General features: G+C 44.8%; 1 protein-coding gene across 2 annotated transcripts in view; it reads left to right on the plus strand.

The window, feature by feature from the left end:
• Window positions 1-1264: 1264 nt before the first annotated feature.
• The window catches only part of pik3cd (phosphatidylinositol-4,5-bisphosphate 3-kinase, catalytic subunit delta), a 224246-nt gene continuing 201020 nt past the window's right edge, over window positions 1265-24490 (plus strand). For both annotated transcript variants that reach the window (XM_060852452.1, XM_060852453.1), the window contains exons 1-2: window positions 1265-1439; window positions 1695-1764. The gene's annotated coding sequence lies outside the window, so the exon portion shown is untranslated. The remainder of the gene's footprint in view (window positions 1440-1694; window positions 1765-24490) is intronic.

Raw genomic sequence — 24490 nt, forward strand, 5'->3', positions numbered from 1 at the left:
CCTCCCCCCACCTTGTCTCAGTCGAATCCCTCGAACTCAGCACCACCCTCCTAACCTGCAATCTTCTTCCTGACCTCTCCGCCCCCACCCCTCTCCGGCCTATCACCCTCACCTTGACCTCCTTCCATCTATCACATCCCCATCGCCCCTCCCCCAAGTCCCTCCTCCCTATCTTTTATCTTAGCCTGCTGGACACACTTTCCTCATTCCTGATGAAGGGCTTATGCCCGAAACATCAAATTTCCTGTTCCTTGGATGCTGCCTGACCTGCTGCGCTTTTCCAGCAACACATTTTCAGCTCTGATGTAGAGTGTACCAGGCTGTGGGAGGGTAATCTAGAGGATGCCAGGCTGTGGGAGGGTGGTATAGTGGGCCAGGCACTGGGAGGCTGGTATATAGTGTACCACGATGTGGGAGGCTGTTGTAGAGTGTACCAGGCTGTTGGAGTGTGGTGTAGAGGATACCAGGCTGTGGGAGGGTGGTATAGAGGATAACAGGCTGTGGGAGGGTAATCTAGAGGATGCCAGGCTGTGGGAGGGTGGTATAGTGGGCCAGGCAGTGGGAGGTTGGTATAGAGTGTACCAGGCAGTGGGAGGCTGGTATAGAGTGTACCAGGCTCTGGGAATGTGGTATTGCATGTGCCAGGCTGTGGGAGTGTGGTATAGAGTGTACCAGGCTGTTGGAGGCTGGTATGGAGTGTACCAGGCTGTGGGAGGCTATTGTAGAGTGTACTAGGCTGTTGGAGGGTGGTATTGCGTGTACCAGGCTTTGGGAAGGTGGTATAGAGTGTATCAGGCAGTGGGAGGCTGTTATAATGTGTACCAAGCTGTGGGAGAGTGGTGTAGAGGATACCAGGCTGTGGGAGAGTGGTGTAGAGGATACCAGGCTGTGGGAAGCTAGTATCGGGTGTACCAGGCTGTGGGAGGGTGGTATAGCGTGTACCAGACTGTGGGAGGCTGGTATCAGGTGTACCAGGCTGTGGGAGGGTGGTATAGAGTGTATCAGGCAGTGGGAAGCTGGTATAGTGTGTACCAGGCTGTGGGAGAGTGGTGTAGAGGATACCAGGCTGTGGGAGGGTGATATAGAGTGTACCAGGCTGTGGGAGGGTGGTATAGCGTGTACCAGGCTGTGGGAGGGTGATATAGCGTGTACCAGGCTGTGGGAGGGTGATATAGAGTGTACCAGGCTGTGAGTGAGTGAGTGATGCAGGCGGATAGCCCAGTCCTGACTCTCAGACTGAGCTGTGGGCGCTGTCGAGCTGATTAACGCGAACTGCACATTTCAGCACTTCCGTTTCTCAAGTCACCGACCTCCATTTTTTTGCACTTTATTCCTTTTATTTGTTATTTGAAGAAGCGGCAGCATTGACGATGTACTTTCGGTTCGTTTCCCGGAATGGAAAGTGAAAGGGGAGCGGTGCCTGGAGCTCTCGCTGGGAGGTGGGAATCTCACAGTCTCTCTGTTTACTGTCCATCCTCAATAACTCGGTACCAGAACCCTCAGTGCCTGCATGATGTGGAAATGTATCATATATTGACAGAAAATCTCCATTTGATTCTGTTTAGCTTTGTATCAATACTTTAACCATAAATAAAACAGAGAGAATAGTGTTTATTATCAAGGGTTGTTTTCCTGGTGGGATAACGTTATTTTTCTGTGAATCACAATTCCTTTAAAATGACTCTCTTCAACAGGAGCTGAGTCAGAAACTCGATGCACGGACATAGAATGGTATCAGCCATGGGAGTGACTAGAGAGCACTGAGTGAGTATTGACCCAGTCAGGACTGTTGTGGTGGGATCACATTTTAGTTCATTGTGTATCTGCTAGCATCCCTGATCGAAGGGCGGACTGGCCTAACTCAGCTCCTGTGTCTCATGCTCTGCTGTATCAACTAAAGGGGGTTGTGCGATCTTGCCTTGAAATCACCCTTGCAGTGACAGATTTGAAAACAAAAGCATTGCCTTGGAATTAATTAGTTCACTCCAGAATGTGAATGTTTGCAGTGTATTTTAAAAGGATTAGAAACTGTACCCTTGATCTGTCTGGGAAGGATGTGTGTGTGTGTAGGTGGGTGTTAAAGATCGTGAGAAACACTTAATAACAATCCACACTCAAAGGGGCGGCCCACTTTTACCGAAACAGCATGTTTTAAATATTTTTCTTTTGTTATTTTAGAGGTGAATGAGATGAGGGAGCTCTTGTTTAACTTTAATTCCTGATGGGAAGTGCTTCAACATGTTAACCTTCAATTGTGCAGACAATTTTTTTAAAAAGCAGAGTAACTCTCTATTCCCAGGATACCAAGGGAGCTATTAGCTGGATAAACTCTGCTCTTAAACAGCTATCATGTACATTGTTTCCTCAGGATGTTATATGTACAGTATCCAATCAGCTAGGCACAGGGAACTATTTCATAACAAGGTACAATTCACCAATAATGTATAAAGGTTAATTTCTTGCATGAAAATGCATATAGAACATGTACTGTCAGGTTTACAGTATTCAGTCCCACAAGTAGGAAGAGAGAGGAAGCTAAGTGAATAGGGCTCTTCATCTAAGATATTCTGTGATTGGAGACAGTCCAGAGAAGGTTCACTGGGTTCATCCTGGGTACGGAGAGATTGTCTTACAGAGCCATAGAGTCATAGAAATGTACAGCATGGAAACAGACCCTTCGGACCAACCTGTCCATGCCGACCACATATCCCAACCCAATCTAGTCCCACCTGCCAACACCCAGCCCATATCCCTCCAAATCCTTCCTATTCATATACCCATCCAAATGCCTCTTAAATGTTGCAATTGTACCAGCCTCCACCAGATCATGCCATACATGTACCATCCTCTGCGTAAAAAAGTTGTTACTTAGATCTCTTTTATATCTTTCACCTCTCACCTTAAACCTATGCCCTCTAGTTCCGGACTCCCCGACACCAGGGAAAAGACTTTGTCTACTTATCCTATCCATGCCCCTCATAATTTTGTAAACCTCTATAAGGTCACCCTCAGCCTCCAACACTCCAGGGAAAACAGCCCCAGCCTGCTCAGCCTCTCTCTATCGCTCAAATCCTCCAACCCTGGCAACATCCTTGTAAATCTTTTCTGAACCCTTTCAAGTTTCACAACATCTTTCTGATAGGGGGGAGACCAGAATTGCATGCAATATTCCAACAGTGGCCTAACCAATGTCCTGTACAGCTGCAACATCACCTCCCAACTCCTGTACTCAATACTCTGACCAATAAAAGAATGCATACCAAATGCCTTCATCACTATCCTATCTACCTGCGACTCCACTTTCACGGAGCTATGAACCTGCACTCTAAGGTCTCTTTGTTCAGCAACATTTCCTAGCACCTTACCATTAAGTATATAAGTCCTGCTAAGATTTGCTTTCCCAAAATACAGCACCTCGCATTTATCTGAATTAAACTCCATCTGCCACTTCTCAGCCCATTGGCCCATATGGTCCAGATCCTGTTGTAATCTGAGGTAACCCTCTTCGCTGTCCACTACACCTCCAATTTTGGTGTCATCTGCAAACTTAATAACTGTACCTGTTATGCGCACATCCAAATCATTTATGTAAATGACAAAAAGTAGAGGACCCAGCACCGATCCTTGTGGCACTCCACTGGTCACAGGCCTCAACTCTGAAAAACAGTCCTCCACCACCATCCTCTGTCTTCTACCTTTGAGCCAGTTCTGTATCAAATTGGCTAGTTCTCCCTGTATTCCATGAGATCTAACCTTGCTAATCAGTCTCACGTGGGGAACCTTGCCGAATGCCTTACTAAAGTCCATATAGATCACATTTACTGCTCTGCCCTCATCAATCCTCTTTGTTACTTCTTCTATGAGGAGAGGTTGACTACATTGGGCCTGTGTTCATTAGGATATAGAAATATGAAAGGTGATTTAATTGAAACTTACAAGATTCTGAAAACTGCAGATGCTGTAAATCAGAAACAAAAACAGAAATTGTTGGCGACATCTCTGGAGGGAAATCAGAGTTCATGTTTCAGGTTGAGTGACCCTTCCTCAAACTCCTCAAGGACTTCACAGGGTAGATGCAGGGAGGTTGTGGGTGATGTGAGATGCTCACAGGGTTGATGCAGGGAGGTTGAGGGTGATGTGAGATATTCACAGGGTAGATGCAGAGGGATTGCGAGTGATGTGAGATATTCACAAGGTAGATGCAGGGAGGTTGAGGGTGATGTGAGATATTCACAGGGTAGATGCAGGGAGGTTGAGGGTCATGTGAGATATTCACAGGGTAGATGCAGGGAGGTTGTGGGTGATGTGAGATGTTCACAGGGTAGATGCAGGGAGGTTGTGGGTGATGTTCTCTGTAATCAGCACAGTGTTCTGTGTGCGCATGGTGATCAGAGTCAGAATACCGATTGTAGTATTGCCTTCTGGTTCTGGAGATTGCTGTTGTGTACGGGTCTTGGTGACGGGGGAAGAGATTAGAGGGAGTGCTGTTGGGAGAGTGTGGGCCCACTGTGGTATAACCTCAAAATAAGGAGTCACACGTCTAAGAAGGAGATAAGGAGCAATTTTCTCTCATAGGGCAGTGAATCTGTGGAATTCTTTACTACAGAGGGCTGGATTGTGATCGATTTGTATTCAGTAAGGGAATCAAGGGTTGGGTGGAATTGGTTATCAGTTCAGCCATGATCTTATTGAATGTTCAGGTAGACTTGATGGGCTGAATGGTTACTTCGGCTCTTATGTCTTACCTCCTTCCTCAGAACATTAGGCTTCAAAGGAAAGCTTCTACAGCAGTTCGGCTTCTGTTTAGGCTCCTTCCACAGACTCTTGTTCCTTCTTTCCCTGGGTGCAGAAATTATATTCAAGTGAAGTTTAGAATTATTCCTGTTTTCTTGTTAATGCTTTATTATAGAAGGGAGCATTTCATTAAACAGGCCCTTGGGATTGTATCAGTGTATTCCGCAGTGTGCAGTACTCCCACATTAAAGCAAAGCACCATAAATAGTTATAAAATATAATGGTGTTATGTAAATAGTGTTAGAATCTTGTTGCTCATATTGCTTTTTAAAGAGATGTGCCCAGTGGTATGACTGATTGTTTGTCTTCAAGGGAAAACTATACATTTCTGCTTCCTGGAGGACCATTGCAAGATAGTTTATTAGGGTTGTAAAAAATCCACAATTTGTTCTTATTGTTCAGTTGTGGCATTACTGGCTGACTCATCTTTCATTGACCATCCATAATTGCCCAAAGAGCAGATAAGAGGCTAGATCAGAGTGGTGCTAGAAAAGCACAGCGGGGCAGGCAACATCCGAGGAGCAGGAAAATCGACATTTCGGGCAAAAGCCCTTCATCAGGATTGAAGTCAACCATGTTGCTGTGAGTCTGGAGTCAGACCAGGTTAGGATAGCAAATTTCCTTCCCTGAAGGGCATTTTGTTTCATGATATTTTAGGTTTCTTTTTAACCTGCAGGTTATTTCCATTGGTTTAAGGTTTTTGAGTAAATTTGGCTCCATTTTTAGCTGTAAATTACAATGGATCTTCAATAGTGTTTTGGGATTTTTAATCCATGACATTTTCCATGAATCATAATCCACTATGTGATACTTTGCAATCATACCCACTTTGATTTTGATACTTTTGATGGAGGAGGGATAATGCCAGACTAATAATCCAAAGACCCTTGCAAATGCCCTTAGTTCACATCTCACCTCATCATCTGGTAGAATTTAAATCCAACTGATCAAGTCTGGAATTGAAAGATAATCTCCATATAGGTGACCATGACAATTATAATCAATTATTGTAAAAGAAAAACCCATCATGTTCTCAAATGCCCTTTTGCAAAAGATATCTGCTGTCCTTACCAGGTGTATAAGTGACTCCAGGCCAAACAACAATGTGATCGGCCCATAACTGCCCTCTGCCAAGGTCTGGCAAGCCTCTCAGTTCAAGGGCAATTAGGGATGGACAACAAATTCTGAACTTGCCAGCAATGGCTTTGTCACATGAAAGTATAAAAAAAAATATAAAGTGTGATGTTGATAGCTCATCCTTTTAAGCATGCAATAGAAGGGGGTTGATTAGCTCAGTTGACTGGACAGCTCTTTTGCAATGGATAGTGATGCCAACAGCGTGGGCTCAGTTCCCATACCAGCCAAGGTTACCATGAAGGACTCTTCTTCTCAACCTCTTCCCTCGCCTGAGGCATGGTGACCCCCAGGTTAAAGCACCACCTGTCATCTCTCTCTGATGAGCAGCCCTAAGGTCGGGGAGATCTATGGAGCTCTATTTCATTTGGTTGATATACTTAACAAATTTTTTTCTCCATCTGGCATTGTTCTGAAAACGGCAAAGATTATTTTTAACTACTTGGGCAAACTAAGCATCATCTGATTACTCTGTCCATGCTCCTCAGAACAATGTGGTATAGATTAGGTTATTGGATTTAAATAGATACATAAGATAGGATCCCATTATTGAGCCAATTGCAGTGAGACTCTTAAACCCCTTCAACTTCAGATCTGAAAATTATTTTATTAATTTGTGATATATTTGGAGAATTTTTTTCTACACTTGATTGTCACAGTCAAACGCAACACTCTCTTGTTAGATTCCTTAGGTACAACATTGTTAACCTTTGACATGTTTATGTTCAGAATGTTGACCGATCCATTTTGGGCTTGTTTCATAAAGTCTTGGTTCTTTTTCAGAGATTTCAGGAGGAATATTGTATCATTACATTTCAAGAAGTAAATGTAATGAGGACCATGTTGCAAAAATACTTCAATAATATTATGAACTTGTATGCTTCTGCGTATTGGAAGCTAAATATATTGATACTCAGGGCCCTGTTCATTGGAGACAGAAAGAACATGTACACACATTGCACCTGTTTCAACTCAACAAAGTAGGTATCAGCCATTCAGTGGGTTATTCCTCATGGCAATGTCTTAGCCAATTAGAATAAACATGCTTGATTTAAATTTAAATAAAGTTTTGCAGTTAACTATCAGTCATCATCTTACTGGTGCGTTCTCCATTGCAATACCTCTATTAACCAGAGTTCACTTGCCAACGTATCATCATTCCCTTCTCATTCAGTATAAAATGTTGTTCCATTTTATATTTGTGTAATTGTGAATGTGCAAATGAATGCAAGATGTAAAGTTTAGACAAAATGTGCCCCTTTACAGAAATATGAAGCTCTGCATTATAAATGACTATTTCTATTGTAAACATTACATTTTAGTTTTAAATCATTAGGGGACACGGGCATCACTGGATGGCCGGCATTTATTACCCGTCCCTAGATGTCTTTGAGAACTGAGTGGCTTGCTCAGCCATTTCAGAGGGTAGTTGAGAGTCTGGAATCACATGTAGGCCAGATCGCGTAAGGATGGCAGATTTCCTTCCCTGAAGGACATGAGTGAACCAGGTGTGTTTTGCCAACAATCAATTCTTGGTCATCATTAGGGTCCAGACATTTAAAAAAAAAATTCAAATCCCACAATGACAGGATTTGAACCTAGGTCCCAGACCATTAACTGAGTTTCTGGATTACTAGTCTAATGATAATACCAATAGGCAACTGTCTCCCCTTACTATGCTGCAACTATACAAAAACTCCAAAACTTAATGCCTTTTGCAAGCTGCAAATAAATGTTTGATTAACTATGTTTCTCTTTAAAAAATTGAAATATAAAGAACATGGGTTGGTATTGTTTTATACATCATTATTCATGTGGTGAATTAGGCAGGAAATGACTTGAGATTTACAAAGGTTTTTATTATAAAGCTACATTGCAGCAAAAAAATTCAATTTCCACTTTTCCCCTTTGGATCTTTTCCCTGCCTAGAAACCAACACCACACAGGGGAAGAAATCAGCCTTTTTTCTTTTCAAACCCACTATCAAATTGTCAAAATGTTCCAACTGACATTAACAGACAACAAACACAAAGAGAAAGTAAGGACTGCAGATGCTGGAGAGTCAGAGTCGAAAAGTGTGCCTCTTGCTAAGATATTTATATAATCAATAGTCACAGGTGAGGTGCCGGAAGATTGGAGGTTGGCAAACGTGGTGCCACTGTTTAAGAAGGGTGATAAGGACAAGCCAGGGAACTATAGACTAGTGAGCCCGACGTTGGTGGTGGGCAAGTTGTTGGAGGGAATTCTGAGGGACAGGACGTACATGTATTTGGAAAGTCAAGGACTGATTAGGGATAGTCAACATAGCTTTGTGTGTGGGAAATCATGTCTGACAAACTTGATTGAGTTTTATTTTGAAGAAATAATGAAGTAGATGTGATCTACATGGACTTCAGTAAGGCATTCGACAAGGTTCCCCATGGGAGACTGATTAGCAAGGTTAGATCTAATGGAATACAGGGAGAACTAGCCAATTTGATACAGAACAGGCTCAAAGGTAGAAGAGGTGGTGGTGGTAAAAGGTGGTGGTGGAGGGTTGTTTTTCAGACTGGAGGTCTGTGACCAGTGGAGTGCCACAAGGATCGGTGCTGGGTCCTCAAAATTTTGTCATTTATATAAATGATTTGCATAAGAGGTACAGTTAGTAAGTTTGCAGACGTCAGCAAAATTGGAGGTGTAGTGGACAGCGAAGAGGGTTACCTCAGATTACGACAGGATCTTGATCAGATGGGCCAATGGGCTGAGAAATGGCAGATGGAGTTTACTTCAGATAAATGTGTGTGCCGTATTTTGGGAAAGCAAATCTTAGCAGGACTTTTGACTTCATGGTAAGGTCCTAGGGAGTGTTGCTGAACAAAGAGACCTTGGAGTGCAGGTTTATAGCTCCTTGAAAGTGGAGTCACAGGTAGATAGGATAGTGAAGAAGGCGTTTGGTATGCTCTCCTTTATTGATCAGAGTATTGAGTAGAGGAGTTGGGGGGTCATGTTGCAGCTGTACAGGACAATGGTTAGGCCACTGTTGGAATATTGCATGCAGTTCTGGTCTCCTTCCTATCAGAAAGATGTTGTGAAACTTGAAAGGGTTCAGAAAAGATTTACAAGGATATTGCCAGAGTTGGAGGATCTGAGCTATAGAGAGAGGCTGAACAGGCTGGGGCTGTTTTCCCTGGATCATCGGAGGCTGAGGGGGTGACCTTACAGAGGTTTACAAAAATATGAGGGGCATGGATAGGATAAATAGACAAAGGCTTTTCCCTGGGTTCAGGGAGTCCAGAACTAGAGGGCATAGATTTAGGGTGAGAAGGGAAAGATATAAAAGTGACCTAAAGGGCAACTTTTTCACACAGAGGGTGGTGCGTGTTTGAAATGAGCTGCCAGAGGAAGTGGTGGAAGCTGGTACAATTGCAGCATTTAAAAGGCATTTGGATGGGTATATGAATAGAGCTGAAAATGTGTTGCTGGAAAAGCGCAGCAGGTCAGGCAGCATCCAAGGAGCAGGAGAATCTACGTTTCGGGCATGAGCCCTTCTTCAGGAATGAGGCAAGTGTGCTAAGCACACCAAGATAAAAGGTAGAGAGGAGGGACTTGGGGGAGGGGTGTTGGAAATGCGATAGGTGGAAGGAGGTTAAGGTGAGGGTGGTAAGGTGAGGGTGATAGGCCGGAGTGAGGGTGTGGGCGGAGAGGTCAGGAAGAAGATTGCAGGTTAGGAAGGTGGTGCTGAGTTCGAGGGTTGGGACTGAGACAAGGTGGGGGGAGGGGAAATGAGGAAACTGGAGAAATCTGAGTTCATCCCTTGTGGTTGGAGGGTTCCTAGACGGAAGATGAGGCGCTCTTCCTCCAGCCCTTGTGTTGCTATGGTCTGGCGATGGAGGAGTCCAAGGACCTGCATGTCCTTGGTGGAGTGGGAGGGGGAGTTGAAGTGTTGAGCCACAGGGTGGTTGGGTTGGGTTGGTCCGGGTGTCCCAGAGGTATTCTCTGAAACGTTCCACAAGTAGGCGGCCTGTCTCCCCAATATAGAGGAGGCCACATCAGGTGCAGCGGATGCAGTAAATGATGTGTGTGGAGGTGCAGGTGAATTTGTGCCGGATATGGAAGGATCCCTTGGGGCCTTGGAGGGAAGTAAGGGGGGAGGTGTGGGCGCAAGTTTTGTATTTCTTGCGGTTGCAGGGGAAGGTGCCAGGAGTGGAGGTTGGGTTGGTGGGGGGTGCGGACCTGACGAGGGAATAACGGAGGGAGTAGTCTTTTCGGAACGCTGATAGGGGAGGGGAGGGAAATATATCCCTGGTGGTGGGGTCCATTTGGAGGTGGCGGAAGTGACGACGGATGATACGATGTTTCCGGAAGTTGGTGGGGTGGTAGGTGAGGACCAGTGGGGTTCCGTCCTGGTGGCGATTGGAGGGGCGGGGCTCAAGGGTGGAGGAGCGGGAAGTGGAGGAGATGCGGTGGAGGGCATCGTCGATCACGTCTGGGGGGAAATTGCAGTCTTTGAAGAAGGAGGCCATCTGGGTTGTTCGGTATTTGAACTGGTCCTCCTGGGAGCAGATGCAGCAGAAACGAAGGAGTTGGGAATATGGGATGGCGTTTTTACAGGGGGCAGGGTGGGAGGAGGTGTAGTCTAGGTAGCTGTGGGAGTCGGTCGGTTTACAGTAAATGTTCGTGTTGATTCGGTCGCCCGAGATAGAAATGGAGAGGTCAAGGAAGGGGAGGGAGGAGTTTGAGCTGGACCAGGTAAATTTGAGGTCGGGGTGGAAGGTGTTGGTAAAGTGGATGAACTGTTCAACCTCCTCGTGGGAGCACCAGGCAGCGCCGATACAGTCATTGATATAGCAGAAGAAAAGTTGGGTGGTGGTGCCAGTGTAGCTGCAGAAGATGGACTGTTCCACATATCCTATGAAGAGGCAGACATAGCTGGGGCCCATGCGGGTGCCCATGGCTACTCCTTTGGTTTGGAGGAAGTGGGAGGATTGGAAAGAGAAGTTTTTCAGAGTGAGGACCAGTTCAGTCAGTCGAAGGAGGGTGTCAGTGGAAGGGTACTGGTTGGTTTGGCGGGAAAGGAAGGAGCAGAGAGCTTTGAGTCCTTCGTGATGGGGGATGGAGGTGTACAGGGACTGGATGTCAATGGTGAAGATAAGGCATTGGGGACCGGGGAAGCGAAAATCATGGAGGAGGTGGAGGGCATGGGTGATGTCCCGAACGTAGGTGGGGAGTTCATGGACTAAGGGGGACAGGACCATGTCGAGGCATGCAGAGATGAGTTCGGTGGTGCAGGAGCAGGCTGAGACAATGGGTCGGCCGGGCAGTCGGGTTTGTGGATTTTGGGCAGGAGGTAGAAACGGGCGGTGCGGGGTTGTGGCGGAGGTGGTGGATGGGAGATCCCCTGAGGTGATGAGGTTATGGATGGTCTGGGAGATGATGGTTTGGTGGTGGGAGGTGGGGTCATGGTCAAGGGGGCAGTAGGAGGAGGTGTCCGTGAGCTGGCGTTTAGCCACAGCGGTGTAAAGGTCAGTGTACTAGACTACTACCGCGCCTCCCTTGTCTGCCGGTTTGATAGTGAGGTTGGGTTGGAACGGAGGGAGTGGAGGGCTGCACGCTCCAAGGGTAAGAGGTTGGAATGGGTGAGAGGGGTGGAGAGGTCGAGGTGGTTAATGAAGAAGGATGGCCTCCTTCTTCAAAGACTGCAATTTCCCCCCAGACGTGATCGACGATGCCCTCCACCGCATCTCCTCCATTTCCCGCTCCTCCACCCTTGAGCCCCGCCCCTCCAATCAACACCAGGACGGAACCCCACTGGTCCTCACCTACCACCCCACCAACTTCCGGATACATCGTATCATCCGTCGTCACTTCCGCCACCTCCAAATGGACCCCACCACCAGGGATATATTTCCCTCCCCTCCCCTATCAGCGTTCCGAAAAGACTACTCCCTCCGTTATTCCCTCGTCAGGTCTGCACCCCCCACCAACCCAACCTCCACTCCTGGCACCTTCCCCTGCAACCGCAAGAAATATAAAACTTGCGCCCACACCTCCCCCCTTACTTCCCTCCAAGGCCCCAAGGGATCCTTCCATATCCGGCACAAATTCACCTGCACCTCCACACACATCATTTACTGCATCCGCTGCACCTGATGTGGCCTCCTCTATATTGGGGAGACAGGCCGCCTACTTGTGGAACGTTTCAGAGAATACCTCTGGGACACCCGGACCAACCCAACCCAACCACCCTGTGGCTCAACACTTCAACTCCCCCTCCCACTCCACCAAGGACATGCAGGTCCTTGGACTCCTCCATCACCAGACCATAGCAACACAAGGGCTGGAGGAAGAGTACCTCATCTTCCGTCTAGGAACCCTCCAACCACAAGGGATGAACTCAGATTTCTCCAGTTTCCTCATTTCCCCTCCCCCCACCTTGTCTCAGTCCCAACCCTCGAACTCAGCACTACCTTCCTAACCTGCAATCTTCTTCCTGACCTCTCCGCCCACACCCTCACTCCGGCCTATCACCCTCACCTTACCACCCTCACCTTGACCTCCTTCCACCTATCGCATTTCCAACACCCCTCCCCCAAGTCCCTCCTCCCTACCTTTTATCTTGGTGTGCTTAGCACACTTGCCTCATTCCTGAAGAAGGGCTCATGCCCGAAACATCGATTCCCCTGCTCCTTGGATGCTGCCTGACCTGCTGCGCTTTTCCAGCAAAACATTTTCAGCTCTGATCTCCAGCATCTGCCGTCCTGACTTTCTCCTGGGTATATGAATAGGAAGGTTTGGAAGGATATGGGCTGGGTGCTGACAGGTGGGACTAGATTGGGTTGGGATATCTGGTCAGCATGGACTGGTTAGACCAAAGGGTCTGTTTCCATACTGTACATCTCGATGACTCTGTAAGTGTGGTGCTGAAAAAGCAGCATGCAAGGAGCAGAAGAGTTGACATTTCAGGCATAAGCCCTTAATCAGGAATGTGGAGAGGGAAGGGGGCTGAGAGATAAATGGAGTTGGGGCTGGGGCTGTGGGTGAGGTAGCTGGGAAGGCAGTCGGTGGATGCAGGTGGGGAGTAATTGTGATAGGTTGGCGGGGAGGCGGAGTGAATAGGTAGGAAGGAAGATGGACAGGTAGGACAGGTCAATAGGGCAGTGCCGAGTTGGAGGGTTGGATCTGGGGTGAGGTGGGGGGAGGAGAGGGGATATTTGGAAACTATTGAAGTCGATGTGGTTGAAGGGTCCCAAGGCCGAATATGAGGCGTTCTTCCACCATTTGGCGGTGGCTTGGATTTGGCAGCAGAGGAGGCCCAGGACTTGCATGTCCTTCACACAGTGGGAGGGGGAGTTGAAGTGGTCAGCCACAGGGCAGTGGATTTGTTTCGTGCGGTTCTCCACCAGAGATGTTCCCTGAAATGCTTCACAAATTGGCGTCCTGTCTCCCTGATGAAGAGGAAACCACATCGAGAGCAACAGGCACAGAAGATGAGGTATTTGGATGTGCATTCAATGGTAGTTTCATGGTTTACATTCCTGAGGCTAGCTTTCAGGAAATTGAATATAAATATAAATCCCACAAGTTGCTCTGATGGTGTTTGAACTCATTTCTCCAAAGTTATTAACCCGAGTTTCTAAACAACTAGGCTATTGACCTTATCGTACTGCCACCATCTCCCCTCAGGGTGAGAGAGACAATCTCTTAAACCAAACCACAAGCAAGTGAGTCAGTAAAATTATCAAAATCTTTAATCAACCCCATTCCATATAATATAGACGTAACAACAGACTTTTGGTATTGTTATTGTTTGACAGCAGTAGATAGCATCACTAACAGGCAAATCAATAACATTTTTTCCACGTTTTGTGTTCTTAATATCTCACTGTGCAATGTATCTCACCAGCTGAGTTCAGCCGTGTTCTCCTGGCTTAGGAAGAGATACATCCAGAGAATAATGAACGCTGCAGTAAAGGTTCATCACTGGATCTTGTCATTCTAAAAGCTAACTGCTGGCCTTGCCTACATAATAGTGACTGAAGGTTGGGATGTAGTTTGGAACCTCTTTTTACATCAAAGAAATAGATTTGACAGCCCTAATCAGTCGTAGAGTCATACAGCATGGAAATAAACCCTTCAGTCTAATGAGCCCATGTCGAACATAATTCCAAACTCAATTAGTCCCACCTTCTCGCTCCTGGCCCAAATCCCTCTGGATCTTTCCTATTCATGTCCTTAGCCAGGTGTCCTTTAAATATTATAACTGTGCCCACATCCTATACAACAAAATATAATGGGTGGCACAGTGGCTCAGTAGTTAGCACTGCTGCCTCACAGCACCAGGGACCCGGGTTTGATTCCAGCCTCAGGCAACTGTCCGTGTGGAGTTTGCACATTCTCCCTGGGTCTGTGTGGGGTTTCTCCAGGTGCTCCAGTTTCCTCCCACAGTCCAAAGATGTGCAGGTTAGATGAATTGGCTGTGCTAAATGCCCATAGTGTTCAGGGATGTGTAGGTTAGGTGCATTAGTCAAGGGTAAAATGTTGAGGTGGGATATTCTTTGGAGGGTCGGTCTGGACTTGTTGGGTCAATTAGCCTGTTTCTACACTGTAGGGATTCTCGGATTCTATATGACCAATGGAAAGTGTAACTGGAACATAGGTTTTGTACACTTCAGCACCTTGAAATAATGAGAAAAAAAATCAAGTTGCCAGACAGAAAAATAAGTGATTACCTTGTCTGATCATCTGTTTGGTGTCTGAAACATGAATACTTGAAATCAAACGGAGATATTTTGAATTTGCCTACTTCTATATGAATGGTGTCCTATTCCTTAACTGTTTCAAGAATATATTTAACACTCTCAAGAAGAGTGAAAACGAACCAGTTGTAAAGTATGTTTCTGTAATTAAATCATTATTAAGTTTCATCTATAGGTTGGGATTTGCTCGTTCAACTGATTTTTAAGAATGGTTTGACTTAGAGCGGTTAAGTTGCAAATATATTTCTGTTAACAAAGGAATAACTTCAGGCTGAATAAAAGTTGAGGTGGTTTTTCCACTTATCTGGAATAAAGACAATGAATTTAAGCAGTTAAAGAAAATAATTTTCTTTTAATACAAATTTAATTGTTAAAAGTCAGTCTGTGTTTTGCCTGGATTGATTTGTGTTCCACCAGTTGACTGCATTGTATTTATTCTTCCTGAGATACAGTCAAAGTAAGAGAGGGAATGAATAATGAACAGTAATGAAGAAATTTTAATCATAAATATTCAGTTGGAATTAGTGGCCACTGCCAAGTACTGAGGATAGATCCGGGAAACAGCGACTTAGCTTATTCTCCAGAAAATCAGATAATTAATAAGTTTGAGCTAGTTTTTTTTATCAAGGCAATTAAAAGGATGTTCTGCTCCCACTTTACGTTCTGTTCATTGCAAAAGAAATAAACATTTTAAAAATGTAAAATTTTATTCTAGTGCAAAACACACCCCTATTGCTTCTCGTGGTGCTGGCAGAGATTCTTTGCAGTTCTGATTGTCCCCAGGTTTTGAAATGGAGATCACCTGAAACTTTTAAATTAGACTTCCCACTGCTTCACGTAAAGTCACTTTCAGTTGTGTGTCAGGCAATCCTGTTTGGTTTCAGGACTCTGGTTTTATTAAAATAAGAATTAAAAGAAGTTTCACATTTGATTTGGCCATGTTGACGGTGTTTTAAAACGTGTGAGTTATACCTGGACCGGGGAAATGAGGAACTTGAAGGATCATGTACTCTGTAATGTAGTTGGCTGGTTTAAGATGCAGAGTGATGCCAACAATGTGGGTTCAATTCTTACTTTGGCTGAGGTTATCATGAACGACTCTCCTCAGTTTCTCCCTTCACCTGAGGCATGGTGACCCTGGGATTAAATCACCATCAGTCATCTCTCTCTAATGAGAGAGCAGCCCCATGGCCAGTAGGACAATGGCAATTTCAACTTTCATGTAGCTGTGAGTCCCACAGGAATACTATCTCTTTTGTAAAACACAATGAAACACCAGTACAACACCAGTACAGTTCGGCCGCTACTGCATTTCAACTTTCCTTCCTGCTTTGGAGCTTTGTATTCTAATACATTCTAATTGATTTCTATTGGTCAATAACTTCCTAATTCTGGTAAAAGTTGTTCCCTGCAACGCTGCTTTTCCAGCACATGATCAATTCAAAATAAAACTCATATATCAGCAGGCAAGGGGAGAACTAAGCCAAGTAAAAACAAAAGTACATAAAAAGAAACTTTTCGACAAAGTTAGGAAGGAACTCTGCCTCGGATCACTCGCCTGTATCTCCTAATGGAGTTGAGTAAAGAGCAGGCGTTATGGTGAGCACAGCTGTTTTGGAACACTCCCAGATTAGACGTTAAACCGAGGTCCTTCAGATGGATATAAAATCCGATGACGCCAATTGGGAAAGATCAGGGGAGTCCTTCTGATGCCTTGGCCAACACTCCTTCCTTCACCAATATTAGTCACAGCAAACAAGTTGATCATTCATCTCATTGGTCCCTTTCTCTAAGGAATTGGCATGGGAGGCAATCCAGGGAAGGTTGACTACGTTGATACCTGATTTTGAGAGACATCATGATGAGGTGAGGTTGAGTCATCTGAGTCTGTGCCCATTGGACTTAGATGATTGAGAGGCATCTTTAGTGCAAAATGCAAGAATCTTAGGGGTCTTCCCAGGCCAAGTGCCAAGATATTGTTCCCCGTGTTGGGAAGATCTAGGTGTAATATCAGAGGAAGGGCTGGCCCTGTTAAGACAGAGATGAGGAGGAATCCCTTCTCTCAGGAAGTAGAGAATCTATGGAATTCTTTAGCACAGTGGGCTGTTGAGACTGGGGCCATCAGAATTTTAATCAGGAAGGGAATCGAAGGGTTATGGGGAAAACGCAGGAAAGTAGAGTTGAGGATGATCAGACCAGCCATGATCTCATTGAATGGTGGAGCAGGCTTGATGAGCTGAATGACCTACCGCTGCTCCTATTTGTTTGAAATTGTCGTTTACAAATTGGCTGTTGATATTATAGCAGTGTTTTGAAAGTATTTAATTAACTGTTATATGCTCTGTGGTGTCCTAATGATGTGGAAAGTGCTGTTTAAAGATAGGTTCCATTTTTTTTGTAATGAGGCTTACCAGGGATGGGGGAAGGGTTGGGCATGGGGTGTTTTATTATGGTTATCAGTGAGGCCCAGACATTTCTCAGTAACTTTGAATATTTTTTGGGAAAGGAAAAACACAATTTTGATCAAACCTGAACTAGCAACCTCCTTATTAAGTATTTAAAGCCTTACTTTGAGAAGTAGCATGCTTGAGGTAATTCAGAAGTATTAACTTATTTGTCTTTTTTGAAAACCTGGTTCATTTAATGTGCAGATACGATAAAAATGTTCCAGTCTGTGTTTACATCCTTTTGATGACCTTTTGATTGTTTGGATGATTCTTAAACACCGTTATCAGCATCTTGCACAGAGGGTTTTTCTGAATTGCTTTATCTAGTTTTACTTTGTTCCCTGAGTAAGCAATTTCAGTTAAATTGCAAGTTAATCTGGTAACAATTTAAGCTGACTAATGATGTTTCTCTGAGACTATTACAGAGAGCTCTCCTTCAGTACTCTATTGTTTGCGTCATGTAAAAGGTTTAAAGTCAACAGAGTTGTCACTGCATGTGTGCTGTGCTGCAGCATGTTTTATAACCCTGTTAACAAAATTGCATTTGGGTAGCAACTTATAATTACTTTGCAGCTTATAGTTTCACACTGACGTGTCATGCTTGATCCCAAGATGGAGTTCTAACCTTATGCTCTTGCCAACACTAAGACTGTCTATTTCCAGCTCCTTAGTTCAGCTCATCCCGTTCCTGCAACCCTCATTAATGCCCTTTCTTGGCCCTTGACTCTTCCTGACTGCCCTCCCAATTCCTACTCTCTGCAAACATTAGGTGGTCAAAAGCTCCGCTGCTTGCATCTTGACCAGCGTTCCTTTGAAGTTATGCGGCTGTGAGCCTGTGCAGCCTTTCCAGGGTTCTGCGCTTGGCAATTGACATTGGTAAGCCGATGTTTCGGTTCTGGACCTCACTGCCATGCATGGACCCCAGATGTCCATGCGGCGGGTCAGAAAATTAGAGGGAATGCTGGACTTGGCCCTCAGTGAGAGCTGTCCGCCCATTAGTCCTGGCATCACTGACCTACACTGGCTCCCAGTCAATCAACATCTCGATGGCCCTGCCCCTGCCTATCTCTGTGATCTCCTCCAGCCCACAACCTCTCTGTGATATGGGACTCCTCAAATTCGGGTTTCTTCAGCATTCTCCATTGAAATCATTACACCATTGGAAGCTGGGGCTTTAGCTGCATTGACCTGAAGGTGTAGAATTCGCTCCTACTTCTCCTTGGCTCTCTGCCTCTCGTTCCTGATCACTACCTAAACCCAACCTTGTTGACCAACCAATCGGTCATCAGACCCAATATCTCTCTCTCTCTGTGGCTCAGTGTCATGTTCTGTTTTGTTGCAAAGTGCCTTGAGATAGTTCATTCCCTTAAAGGCACTACCTAAATGTAAGTTGTTGTTCGTTATTGTCATGTAGGCATGACAGTGAAGTATCAAAAGATTTACTTGGGTGGGGCTTAAACTGACATCTTCCACAGCCGGAAATGACAATGCTGGCAGCTTTAGAGTGAGTCAGACTGCAGTATGATGCCTGGGGCTGTTTGTTTACCTAGCTGTAATGTGATTCTTGCAGTGCCAAATTTTACAGAACCTGACTGTTGCATTTCACTCCAATCAGGATTTCCTTGTTTTAAAAACGAAAGTATCTTTTTGTATTGCAAAGCCTTTTCTAATCTTCATGACATGTTTTCTCTTTGACTCTCATATCTTCATGAACTCTTATAACTGGAATAAGGTGAAAAGTTCCCTTTGTTATATCTCTGAAGATTTGCAGAACACTGTGTCAGGATTGCTGGCATTATGAACTACTTTGAAATGCTGCCAAACTCGCACTTTGCAAGACACTGGTTTCTGTTATTTACAATCAGCAGAATCTTGGCAGGAAAGAGGTTTGAACAATTTCTAGCCCCATTATGTACTCGATGATTGTTTTATTTTTACCTGAAATATTAATGTGCCAGGGAACTAGCTCAATATGAGAATGTAAAATGCAGTGCAGTTGCAGCAACCTTTATTGCAATAATGTATAGTGTCTGGAGTTGATATTAGGCATTCTGCTTTCATTATAAGTAACAAAGGTCTTGGAGAGTTCTTGCAATGATTTGGATGACTCACTAAATAGCAGATACAAACTTTAGGATTCCTAAAGTTTGGATTCAGGCCATTTGGCCCAACAAGTCCACACTAACCTTCCAAAGAATATCCCACCCAGACCCATTCCCCTACCTTTATTACTATATATTTCCCCGAACTCATGCACCTAACTCATACATCGCTGAACATTATGGGCAATTTAGCATGGCCAATTCACCCTAATCTGCACATCTTCGGACTGTGGGAGGAAACCCACGCAGACACGGGGAGAATGTGCAAACACCACACAGACTGTCGCCTGAGGCTGGAATCGAACCCCAGTGCCAACTACTGAGCCATTGTGCTGCCAATCGCGTTGATGCCTGAATGAGTTTTAAATCATATTTGTACATATGGAATATAAAATTAGGATATTCTTCATTTCACATCGGCATTTTCCCATTTCTCTCCTGAGTTTACTGATTCAAACTGTGCTTTTTTAAACCTGTGTATCTGAAGTAAGCTGATTTGAGATTTCCCCCAGTCCTTGTTTTTAGGGGTTAGTTAGCTGGATAGCTGGTTTCTGATTCAGGGTGATAAAGTGCAGGTTTAATTCCTGCACTTGCTGAGGTTTCTATGAAGGTCCCACCTTTTTAACCTCTGAGGCGTTAAGCCGCCAACAGTCTCCCCTCTTTAACAGAGTAGCACTATGATAACTTAACCTTTCCTATATTTTTAATGAGTTACTTATTTTTAAAAGCCCAGGTTAAGGCAGCAGGGTGATGGGCAAGCCGGGTCAGCCATGGGGTATGGAATGGAGATGATGGTGATTGGCAAGAACACAGTCGATATTGGAAGGCAGCGGTCAGATATTTGAAGAATTGGGATGGTAGTTCAGGGATTTGACACAATCCTTGCCTCAGAGAAGTTTTTAACAACACTGGGGGCAAATTTCAGGGGATCAGTGTCATTCTGAGGGGGAGGAGCTCAAGGGCCAAGGCTTTCCTGGAATTTGGCAGCACTGAGCTTGGGAATGCTGGGATTCAGGAGCTCTGGGGTTCGGAAGGAGTAAAGTTTCATGTTTGGTAGCCACTGGACACTGGTTTAAGACTGAGGCTGCCTGATAAAGCTGACACTGAGCAGATAGACCTCCCGCGAAGCTCAGTGCACGCTGGAAGAACAGCATCACATTTGCCACTCTTGAGCTCTGCAGACTTCAGGACTCGATATTGAGTTTAACAATAACGTTAGGGCCTGAATACCTTTTCCCATGTCCTTAACCCAGCCCCACATACCAGATCCTGTCCTGACATAGACTGCTTTCATCACAGCCAATCCATTTTCACCCACTTATTACCCTCTTATCATCTCTCTAGCTTCCCTTTTTCCCATGGCTTACTGTCAATAAAATCATGAGCGGCATGGATGGAGTAAATAGACAGCGTCTTTTTCCCAGAGTGGGTGAGTCCAAAACTAGAGGATGTAAGTTTAAAGTGAGAGGGGGAAGACTTAAAAAAATGACCTGAGGAGCAATGTTTTCACACAGAGGCTGGTGCGTGTATGGAATGAGCTGCCAGAGGAAGTGGTGGAGGCTGGTACAATTACAACATTTAAAAGAATCTGGATGGGTATATGAATAGGAAGGGTTTAGAGGGATATGGGCCAAGTGCTGGCAAATGGGACTAAATCAGATTGGGATGTGTGTTTAGTTTGGACGAGTTGGACTGAAGAATCTGTTTGACTCCATCAATGGTCTGGTATAGGATTTTTCAAACTGGGAGTTTCATATAATTGCAGGGTGAAATTATTAAATTGATGCAGAGGTTTTCAGGTAAAAAGTTTGACGATACTCAGTAGACTGCAAGAATAGGGTGTTCAGCCCCTAGAGCCTGCTCCACCATTCAATAGGATTGTGACAGATCCAACAGATTCCTCACATCCACTTTGCTGCCCTTTCCCTGTAAGTCATCATTTCCCTGCAAATCAAGAATCTATCCCAGCCTTAAATATACCTAAGGACCCTATCCCCTCAGCTGTCTGAGGCAAGGAGTTCCAAAGACTCAAAACTTTCTAAGAACATAGATCGTAGAACAGTACAGCAGTGTACAGACCCTTCAGCCCTCAATGTTGTGCTGACCTTTTATCCTACTCTAAAATCAGACGAACCTACATACCCTTCATTCTACTATCGTGCATGTGCCTGTCTAAGAGTCGCTTAAATGTTCCTAATGTACCTGACTCTACTACCACTGCTGGCAGTACATTTCACACACCCACCACTCTGTGAGTAAATAACCTGCTTCTGGCATCTCCCTAAACCTTCCTTCAATTACCTTAAAATCATGCCCCCTCATGATATCCATTTCTGTCATGGGAAGAAGTCTTTGGCTACCCACTCTATCTATGCCTCTCAAGATCTTGTATACCTCCAGCAAGTCACTGCTCATCCTTCTTCCCTCCACTGAAAAAAGCCCTAGCTCCCTCAACCTGTCTTCATAAGTCATACCCTCCAATCCAAGAAAGGAAACTCCTTTTCATCTCAGTCTTAAATTGGTTCCCCTTTATTCTGACACCATGTCTCTGGCCCTAGACCTTCACAATTGAAAGTTTTATGGAGAAATCGCACAGTGTATAATTTATTATTGTTGTTACATAATACATATTATTTTTCAAATCCCAGTTAGCACTTTAATGCGGAGAATGTCAGAGGAAAACATTAAATATTTTCATTCATCTTTCCTTGCGTGGAGAGGCTGTTTTTAATCAACATTTAGATATGATGTTCTGATTTGCCGTTTCTGTGGGATCAGGTAGGTTCAGTGGCAGCTGATTGGTCAGCTCCACTACCCAGACTGATCGCCTGACTGAACTCCAATTGGCTTTGTCCAATGCTTCTCGACTGATTGCAGACCTTTACCATGAAGCCCTGTCTCACTGGAGGCTGCAGGCCAATCAGAGCCAAGCATTTGTTGGATCCTAAAAGCCATTAGTTGAGGCCCAGTCTTCAGGGGATCCAAAACAAGTAGGTCAAACTGTTTCTTTCATGCAGTCAAGGGGTCAGAGAAATGGGCAGTGAAGGGTCGAGGGGTCAGAAGTGTGGGCAGTGAGAGGTCAAAGGGTCAGACGTGAGGGTAGTGAGGGGTCAAGAATTTATAGATGAGGGCGATGAGGGGATATGGGTCAGCAGCAAGGATGGTGAGAGGTGAGGGGGTCAGAGGTAACATCAGTAAAGTGGTTTCCAGCAAACCAACCCTTCCACCAACCTTGCTTACCATCCCTGTTCTTGATTGGCCCCAGATCGTGGCAAACCAGAGTCCTCCCTGACATACCCCCTGCTCCCCTCTTACTGGCCAGGAAGCAGGTAATTGTGCCAAAGCAAGTTGATGTCTTTAGGTGGCCACCATTTGGCCACTTTAAGAGCCTCAATGGTTGGTTGAGAGAAGAAAGTCCATCATGGACCTTCTTACCCAACGTTTAGTAACTGAGGTGATGAGAAGAAAGTGAGTATCTCTCGGGGGCTAACTCACCCGATTATTTGGCCAACTTTGTAGCTACCACCAATGTTTGATGTAAACTGCCCCCCTGGTGCATTCCCATTGTTTGCATCTTTAGCTGCTTACCCCACTTTCAGCCTCCCCAATCCATTCAATTCTGACATGCTCCCTGGAAGCACCTTGAGGTGTTTTAACTCAGTAAAGGCACTATTTAAATCAAAGTTGCTGCTGTCATTGTTGTATTTTTATCAATGAAATGCTGTGCCCAAAGTTGACAGAGTGAAAGTGTCTGCAAATGTAGGAATTTTATATGTGGATGATGTCAATTTACAAACCAGTCAATGGTTATAGCTGATTCTGCAGCTGGTTTCTCGAATCTTTGGTGATTTGTCCAACATATGTTCAGAAAAAGTTTGATCTGTTAACTGCAGGTTAATGATGTTTCACACAAACATTCAGTCAAGGGCTAAATATAAGTTAAAGTGTATCGGAAGCTAATTTCTGTCGAAGTAGGATAAACAAATCTTATATGATTTTGTCATTTTAATCTGTCCCAACACACTTGCACAATGCTAGAATTCAGTAAGGTTTGTTTTATTCATGTTTAACGTACGTGAGTGTAACATAATTGTGAAGTGTGGACGTTCTTCAGTGTCACCTGCCCGCACTATTTGCTTTCCCCATCATTATCATCGAGATCTGATTGTAAGCATACTGTGTAATCTGATAAGTACCCTAATTGTGTTTTGAAAATGTGTTGCTGGTCAAAGCACAGCAGGCCAGGCAGCATCTCAGGAATAGGGAATTCGACGTTTCGAGCATAAGCCCTTCATCAGGAATCACCTGGGGGGTGCAGTGAGAGAGAGACTCACTGAAATTCTTGTTCAGGGAGGAAGAGAGCTTCTTCAAGGAAGGCATCCTTGCAAGAGGACTCGCAGTAGGTTAAAATCTTCGAGTAAAAAATGAGGTCTGCAGATGCTGGAGATCACAGCTGAAAATGTGTTGCTGGTCAAAGCACAGCAGGCCAGGCAGCATCTCAGGAATAGGGAATTCGACGTTTCGAGCATAAGCCCTTCATTTGCAAAGAAATGGCAGTGTCCCCTAGATTTCTTTGTTTATTTTTGAGTTCATCAAAGTATATCTACCTTGTTGTTTTGTAAGTGAAATCTTGTTTTAAATCTTAAATAAGGATCAGGAACAGAAAGTATATACAGATTTAAACTCATTAGTAAAAGAAGCAAAGGTGACAGGAGGACAAAGACATTTTCACAGATTGAGTGGCTAGCGCATGTACTATCTGAAAGGGTTCAGAAACGATTTGCAAGGATGTTGCCAGGTTTTGAATGTTTGAGCTTTGGGAGAGGCTGAATGGGCTGAGAGCTGTTTTCCCTGGAACGTTAGAGGTGAGGGATGACCTTATAGAGGTTTGCAAAATCATGAGGGGCATGGATAGATCACATAGACAAGGTCTTTTCCCCAGGGAAGGGGAATCCAAAACTAGAGGGCATAGGTTTAAGGTGAGAGGGAAAAGGTTTAAAAAGGACCTGAGGGGCAAGTTTTTCACATAGAGGGCAGTGTGTGTATGGAATGAGCTGCCAGAGGAAGGGGTGGAGGCTGGTACAATTACAACATTTAAAGGGCATCTGGATGGGTAGATGAATAAGAAGGGTTTAGAACTTAGAACTTAGAATCCATACAGTGTGGAAGCAGGCCCTTTGGTCCAGCAAGTCCACACTGACCCTCCGAAAAGTAACTCACCCTGACCCATTCCCTTATTTCCTCTACATTTCCCCTGACTAATGCACCTAATATTATG

Source organism: Hemiscyllium ocellatum, chromosome 37 (assembly GCF_020745735.1).
Source record: "Hemiscyllium ocellatum isolate sHemOce1 chromosome 37, sHemOce1.pat.X.cur, whole genome shotgun sequence".
Taxonomy (NCBI): Eukaryota; Metazoa; Chordata; class Chondrichthyes; order Orectolobiformes; family Hemiscylliidae; genus Hemiscyllium; species Hemiscyllium ocellatum.